Source organism: Bison bison, unplaced genomic scaffold (genome assembly GCF_000754665.1).
Source record: "Bison bison bison isolate TAMUID 2011002044 unplaced genomic scaffold, Bison_UMD1.0 scf7180017864177, whole genome shotgun sequence".
NCBI lineage: Eukaryota > Metazoa > Chordata > Mammalia > Artiodactyla > Bovidae > Bison > Bison bison.
This window is the reverse complement of record NW_011494749.1, coordinates 14,818-23,693: the sequence shown is the minus strand read 5'-3', so window position 1 is coordinate 23,693 and position 8,876 is coordinate 14,818.

The window sequence follows — 8,876 nt, the reverse complement described above, 5'->3', positions numbered from 1 at the left end:
AAACAAAAATATTGTAAATTCAAATGATCCCACTCATTATCAACATGGGGTCCCTTTACAGGTTTATGGGCTTCCCTGTTGGCTCAGATGGTAAAGAATCTGCCTGCAAGGCAGGAGACCTGGGTTCAATCCCTGGGTCGGAAAAATCCCCAGGAGAACAGAATGGCTACCCACTCTGGTATTCTTGCCTGGAGAATTCCATGGACAGAGGAGCCTGGTGGGCTACATTCCATGGGGTTGCAAAGAGTCAGACACAACTGAGTGACTAACACTAATAGGTTTGTATATTGTAATGGGATTAATAATGACTTTGTAGCATTTGCTATAAAACTGAGGAATCCTTTTTTTTTTTTTGCAGTGAGATTATTGTGTGATAGTATATGTCATTCGGATTTTATAGTGCTTTATGCGTTTTTAAGAATTTCAAGTGACCCAATTTTGTAAAATACACTGTCTTGTAGAAAAAATACATTAGCATGGTGTGTACCATGTAGCAGTTACTCAATAATTTTTGTTTTCAATTGAATTAAATTAATAGATTTAATAGATTAATTTAATAGATTAAATTAAAATACACTTAATTTGTAATCCACAGGCTGGCTGACCTTGGATAAGTCATGTAATTTCCTTGTCCTTTAGTTTCCTCATCTGTAAAATGGGTATAATATCTCACGGGGCTGTTTCAAGGATCAATGCTTATGAATATAAACCCCCTGCTGCTGATGCTGCTGCTAAGTCACTTCAGTCGTGTCTGACTCTGCGCGACCCCATAGATGGCAGCCCACCAGGCTCCGCCGTCCCTGAGATTCTCCAGGCAAGAACACTGGAGTGGGTTGCCATTTCCTTCTCCAATATAAGCCCCCTAGCATATAACAAATGAATGTATAAACTATATCATAACTATTATTATTATCCAAGTGACTTATTACTGAGGTTAATAGAGCAGTTTTTATACATTTTACACATATCAGAGAGAGCTGGGTCATAGACTGAGAAAGTATTTATAATGAGGATATAGAAAATTTAGGAAAATAAAAAGGCTAGGTAAATAAAATCTGAAAAACACAGTGAAAATGTAGTGCTACATACAGTTCTACCTATCTGTCCTTCTGTCTATCCATCTAATCATTTTCTTAAAAAAATACTATAAAAGTCCAGTTTGATGCAATTCATTATTGAATTACTAGGAACTTGGAGATTTGATCTAATAGAACTCTTGAACTTCATAGTAGAGCAAACCCATGATGCCATCATAAAGTTTGAAGAAACTCAGGATTAGAGTATATACATATATCCACCCCCAGAACCAGTGGATATGTATAGAGCTGATGTACTAGTTTCAATTCAGTAATAAGTTTATATACAAGTAGATGTCAAATAAATCTGCTTAAACCCTATAACAAATAGAACTATTTTAAAACTATTACTTACCCACCATGGTTTGGAAATTGAAAAAAATTAAAGTTGAAACTAATGATTGAATAAATAATTTGAAAATAACTTGTGTAGATAGCTGGAAAAAAAACATTAAAAACTCAAATGTATAATGTCCAGTTATACAGAATTTGATTCTACATTTTTGATTCAGTACTTATAGCTTCTTCTATTCTTCTGCATGCCTAGCTGCCACTTCTCAACTATGAAAGGAACGAAGAGACAATCAAAACTTTTGTCAGTAGCACAGAACAGCCACTTGAAGAAGATGGTGGCCAGATGTATAAAAACACATAAAAAAATTAAGGTGATGGGCCTTAATACAGGACTATCAGTGTGTTCATGATGAAGATATGGGTTAGGCCTCAGCAAAGGTGAAAGATGGTAGTGTGAGAACTCGGGAATAAACAAGCTACTTCACACAAAGGGAGGGGTGGTATGTCATTGTATAGCCGAAATGGCAAAATGTGTGTAAGGCTGCAGTGAGAATTTATTTCAATGGCTTTAAAGAATATATATATACTATAGAGATAAAGTGTAAAATTAAGAGCAGCCTATGTTAAATACAAATTCTAGGAATCTGTGACTTTGTGACCAAAGATCAGAATGATACTGAAAAACAAAGCCCGCTGTTTTTTTCCTGCAGAATCTTGATAAACATCTGGATCAGTTAGTCAGTCAGTTCGTTGCTCAGTCATGTCTGACTCTTTGTGACCACATGGACTGTAGCATGCCAGGCTTCCTTGTCCATCACCAACTCCTGGAGCTTACTCAAACTCTTGTCCATTGAGTCAGTGATGCCATCCAACCATCTCATCCTCTGTCGGCCCCTTCTTCTCCCTTCTTTAATCTTTCCCAGCATCGGGGTCTTTTCCAATGAGTCAGTTCTTCACATCAGGTGGCCAAAGTATTGGAGTTTCAGCTTCAGCATCGGTCCTTCCAAAGAATATTCAGGACTGATTTCCTTTAGGATTGACTGGTTGGATCTTCTTGCAGTCTAAGGGACTCTCAACACCACAGTTCAAAAGCATCAATTCTTCTGCACTCAACTTTCTTTATAGTCCAACTCTCACATCCATACATGACTACTGGAAAACCATAGGTTTGACTAGACAGATCTTTGTTGGCAAAGTAGTGTCTCTGCGTTTTGATATGCTGTCTAGGTTGGTCACAGTTTTCTTCCAAGGAACAAGCATCTTTTAATTTCATGGCTGCAGTCACCACCTGCAGAGATTTTGGAGCCCCCAAAATAAAGTCTCTCACTGTTTCCATTGTTTCCCCATCTGTTTGCCATGAAGTGATGGGACCAGATGCCATGATCTTCATTTTTTTGAATGTTGAGTTTTAAGCCGGCTTTTCCATACTCCTCTTTACTTTCGTCAAGAGGCTCTTTAGTTCCTCTTCACTTTCTGCCCTAAGTGTGGTGTCATCTCCATATCTGAGGTTATTGATATTTCTCCCGGCAGTCTGGATTCCAGCTTGTGCTTCATCCAGCCTGGCGTTTCTCATGATGTACTCTGCATATAAGTTAAATAAGCAGGGTGACAATATACAGCTTTGACATACTCCTTTCCTGGTTTGGAACCAGTCTGTTTTTCCATGTCCAGTTTTAACTGTTGCTTCCTGACCTGCATACAAATTTCTCAAAAGGCAGATCAGGTGGTCTGGTATTCCCATCTCATTAAGAATTTTCCACAGTTTGTTGTGACCCACACAGTCAAAGGCTTTGGTATAGTCAATAAAGAAGTAGATGTTTTTCTGGAACTCTCTTGCTTTTTTGATGATCCAGCGGATGTTGGCAATTTGATCTCCGGTTCCTCTGCCTTTTCTAAAACCAGCTTAAACATCTGGAAGTTCACAGTTTATGTACTGTTGAAGCCTGGCTTGGAGAATTTTGAGCATTACTTTGCTAGAATGTGAGATGAGTGCAGTTGTGCTGTAGTTTGAACATTACTGCACAGTTTGAACATTACCACAGTAATGCTGAAGAAGCTGAAGTTTGAACAGTTCTGTGAAGACCTACAAGACCTTCTAGAACTAAAACCCAAAATGATGTCCTTTTCATCATATGGACATGGAATGCAAAAGTAGGAAGTCGAAAACATCTGGATAGTTGGCTAAATTTTCCAATATTCACCTATTTAGTATCTCAGGAGTTCTTAATCAACATTTCAATAATAATTTTCTTATAGCTCCTAATTGAGTGTTGTTTTGTTCCCTTGTTTTGTTCTAAATCTATTTTCTTTTTTGCTTGTTTACTGTAATTACAGATGGAAGTTTGGAGTTGAGCATTTGTAATATCTTGCTGTTGAATTCAAATTGTCAGTTGATGCCAGGTCTTCACGGTATAGTGGATGATATTTATTTTCATGCCATGAGTGCTACGTGACTCTGAATGGTTTTGGGTTTTGTGTGTGGATGTGTGTTAGAAGATTTTCTTTGCTTTATCAGCCTAATTTATTTTGGCTCCTGAATATGTTGACATTCTTTACCTCTGCTTTTGATTTTAACACCTTTTATTTTTGAACATTTAAAATGTTCTCAAATCTTTAACAATAATAAAGGCATTCGCTGTTTTAATTAGTATGAACAAAGTAAAAACAAAGGGGAAATCTTTTGTTTTGTCATTGAGTGATTACAATAAAAACATGGAAAAGTTAACTGACTTTCGTTTCCAAGAAAAATTATGTTGGCCTCTTTGACACATGTTGTTACCCATGAACATTTGAATTTTTGTATCTTCAATAGGAAGGAACTTTTTAATTTGATTTAATTTTTGAAAATTTTATTGAAGTATATTTGATTTACAATGTTGTGTTAATTTATACTGTACAGCACAGTGACTCCATGATACACACACACATATATATTATTTTCCATTACGGTTTTTCATGGGATATTGAATATAGTTCTTTATGCTATCCTGTAGGACCTTGTTGTTTATCCAGTAAACAACTTTATAAATGTGTAACTTTGCTTAAAATTGCCTAAGAATCCCAGAAGAAACTGTTGGTTTTATGGTTACTTTTCTATAAAGTGCAATAAATTCTAGGAAGGTGAGACTAATTGGACTAAGTGGCATTTTACACTCTATGAAGATTTTTCTTAATCTTGTCTCTTTGCAGTGAGTCTCGGCAGAATGCTTTTTTGTGACCTTGTTGGTACAGCATGGCGCTACTAAGTGACATCAGATTAGCAACTGGGGAACACTTTGTGAAACTGTTTATGGAAGTCAATTTGCCGAGTTCAAGGCTGTGTTTTTTCTGATCTCAAATCACCTAGCAACTTTAGATTCAGGCAGAAGTTGAAGTTTATTTTACTAAACATGGAAAAGCTTTTAAACCAACGTTTTTGAGGTAAATCTGTAGCAAAAGTGAGGCCACCTGCTGTTAAGGAGAGTGCTTACACATTTGAGCACAATTCTGTCCCCAATAGAGGGTACTGCTGAGTAAAACGCTGTCATTATTGTTCAGATCCTATAGGTGGCAGCAGTTCCTGCAGTTTCAGAGCTTAACAATGGCTTGATTTGTGGGTCTAAGAATAAAGCTGTCATGAACTCATGGGATCTTTATACTGTAAGGGCTCTTCTTTGAAATGTGATACATGAGAAAATTGTGTTCAGTTTTTAGTGTCTCTTTTAAGATTTAAGTAGCTTCTCTGTCTTTTAAGTTCCATTTTGTATTTTAAATCATGTCCCCAAACACGCGATCACTGTCATTTTATGCTGTACCTTATGAAGCATAAATCTTTTGGTAATCAGAGAGAAAGACCCAATAGAAACATTTTTTTCCTCTCCCCCTTTTCTCCTCAGTTGCAAGAATAATCCATTGTTAATTTTTACTGTCAATGCAATCTTGGGAAGGAAATCCTAGTTGCTAAACGTGCATAATTTTCCTCATGTTCAGGAGCTGAGTGGTTGATGGTTTAACATTGTCATTCAACTTTCTAGGAGGCTTTGAGCTAAATTGTAGCACCTATAAAAGAGTGATTTTGAAACTGTCTTTAGTAAATACTGTGGTTTCCTATTAGTGAACTCAGAACTGAGGCAGTAAGCACTCTTAGAATGATTCCATCACCTTTTGCCTTGGAGAAGCAGCAGAGTCATGAGTATGGCTGGTCATTTATACACACACACATACACACACACACAATTCCAACAGTCCAAAGTAAACCCCACATTAGGAATAAAGATTATTCTTCATTTAATTTTATTGGTCAAAGTAATTATTTAAAAAAAATTCCCTGCCAATTATTTAATACAGAGAGTTGCAAAATCCTAAATGAAAGTAAAAGTAATTTTTTTTATTCAGGTTAAAATAGTTCAGCTTACCTCTGAAATGTTTATTCAGAAATTTATCCACCTTTGTCTTATTGTTCAAATAAATATACAGGTATTTAAAATGATGGTTTATTCAAATTAACATCAAAATTTTACAGGAATTTTAAACTTTTTTTTTTAATTTACAAAAAATGAGTTCTTTTAAATTTACGAAAAATGGGTTCTTTTTATCCTTTGAGGTAACAGGGTGGTAACTTAACTTCAGTACATGAGAATCTAATATATTTTAAAGAGAAGAAGTTAAACTGTTATTCTTTTGGAGCTGACTTCTTTTCATTAATTAGATACCTTTTAAATTCTATTGAATCTTAATTTTTGGAATTAACCTTCATATATATAAAGTCAATATATACATTATTGACTCTGAAATTAAAACATACATATTTATATGCACTATATATATCATATAGATATGTGTGCATGTATTTCTTATAAATAAAGGAGATGTACTTTTTGAAGTATGGAACATTTGGATCATACAAGTTAAGAGATATATGCCTGTTATCTATCATCCATACCTCAAAACATTTATTCACCTATATATTCAGAATGGAGTTTTTCATAAAGAATGATGAGTGTTACATATATCTTCATATCCCATTTGATGACTGTGAAAGGAAACAAGTATAAAAGCAAAAAAGTTTGCTGGGAACCTTCCATGCTTTTAACATTTATATTGAGTGTATATTGTCTGCTGCTTAATAAACCTATGTTGTTTTTAAAGCAACTGCTAGGAACAAGAATACAAGTCAGTTTATTTTTGAAAGCTCTTAATTTATATGTTCATATGAAATCTATTTTTGATAGCATAATGATAATTATGTGCAAATATATTTATTTTGTCCTTGCTATTTATTTTAAACATACCTATTTTTGGTATGTTTAAAATAACTAACTGCATAGCCAAAATCTGTCTCTTAAGGCAAGGCTCTTGACGATTATCTGGGAGCACTGTGTTCTCTAAAAATATTTCAGCCAGATATATGCCAAGATTTTACAAAATGAATTCCATTATCTTACAACTCTTTTTTAGAAACTTATGTTAAAATTAACCCCATTTTCTTAGTTTCTTTTGTAATTATGAACATAAAGGTGATCATTTGGCTCTAGTTTGTAAAGTTCATGAAGTATTTTAATAAAATGATGTATGTCCTTCAAGGAATTTATATTACTGTTTAACAGGATATTCTCTAATATTAAAGTGATTTTGCTTTTTGTAAGTAAAATTATTTTGTTGAATGAAAAAGCTTTTGATGAGTCAGATATTGTGATTACCTGGAGTTGTTTTCAGCAATTATTGAAATGTATGTAGTTTTAAAAAATTAAAACTATATTAGGCATCATAACTATGGAAAAAGAAAATGAGATATTTGGTTAAGCTTGAATGGTTTAGGCTCACTTAAACCCAAATATTAGTATTTCTTTTCAGTTCCTTATAATTAAAAGTTCTGCTGATCTATTTTTAAATGAGTTTGCATTTTATTTCCTCATATTCAGTAATTGCAAACTTTAATGTTAGTAAAATGTTACCTAAAGATGTTCATAGAAACTGTTTACATGTCTGAAAGGACTGAATAACTCACATATTCTGAGAGAAATTTTAGGGCTTAGAGAATAGTCTGACCGACTGATAGGGAAAGACTTCCAAGAGAGGAGGCATAGAGGCCCAAATTGGAGAAAGCAGCAGATACAATAAACCCTTGACTCTATGTAATAGTTGGTGAATGGAATTACTCATTAACTTGAATTTTTGTTTAACCCTTTGTCCATACGTGTACACTGTAAACATGTGATCACTTTTGTAAGCTTTAGAATATAAGAGAAACTAACTTTAAACACATACTAAAATAGTTGCTTCTAGAAGTATTCGGGAGGTCCAATGGAATCTTTAGTGTGAACGATTACCATTATGATCATTTATTGCTGTTTTAGAGTCCTGTTTATGGGGACTTTAAATTTCACTCACTTATTTTTGACTTCGCTGGGTCTTGGTTGCAGGTGGGGGCTTTCTCTAGTTATGGGAGTGGGGCTCCTCTCTAGCTGCTGCTATCGGGCTTTTCACTGCAGTAACTTCTCTCATTATAGAGCACAAGGTTTGGGCATGTGGGCTCAGTAGCTGTGGTGCTTAGCTGCTCCACGGCATGTGGAGTCTTCCTGGAGCAGGTGGATTCTTACCCACTCGACCACCAGGAAAGTCATATGGGGACTTTATAAGAATTTGATGGTGATTGAGCTTTATGTTTGCTTCAGTTCAGTTCAGTTCAGTCACTCAGTCGTGTCTGACTCCTTGTGACCCCATGAATTGCAGCACGCCAGGCCTCCCTGTCCATCACCAACTCCCGGAGTCTACCCAAACCCATGTCCATTGAGTCGGTGATGCCATCCAGCCATCTCATCCTCTGTTGTCCCATTATCCTCCTGCCCCTGATTCTTCCCAGCATTAGGGTCTTTTCCAATGAGTCAACTCTTCGCATGAGGTGGCCAAAGTATTGGAGCTTCAGCTTCAACATCAGTCCTTCCAATATGTTTGCTTAGGTTCCAGATAAATGAAAGTTCGAAAATATCTTGATCTGTAAATTTAAGTTAGGATTTTTAAAATTTATAAACACTTACCTGGGCTTCCTCAGTGGCTCAGCGGTAAAGAATCTGCCTGCAATGCAGGAGACACGGGTTCCATCCCTGGGTCAGGAAGATTCCCTGGAGAAGGGAATGACTACCCACTCCAGTGCTCTTCCTGGGAGAATTCCATGGATAGAGGAGCCTGGCAGGCTGCAGTCCATAGGGTTGCAGAGTCTGACACGACTGAAGAAACTAAGCACAAATATTTAGCTAAAATATTATATAAATATAGTTCCTTTCTGAGTTGTATAATTTAAAAGAACAGGGCCCCAAGGAACTTTTTCTCTGAGTGACTTTCTACAAATTCCTGGATCCTAAAAATGATCTCATTACTGCCCCTAGGAGAGCACTGTCCTTTCATGGACCTGAAACTCTGTAGAATCCATGTTGTGTACTATTAGTGAGCATGTTTCTTTCTCTAAGAAGGAGTGTTATAATTGGAATGGGCGATTAGTCCCTAAAAATTATGTTTAGTATAATAAAC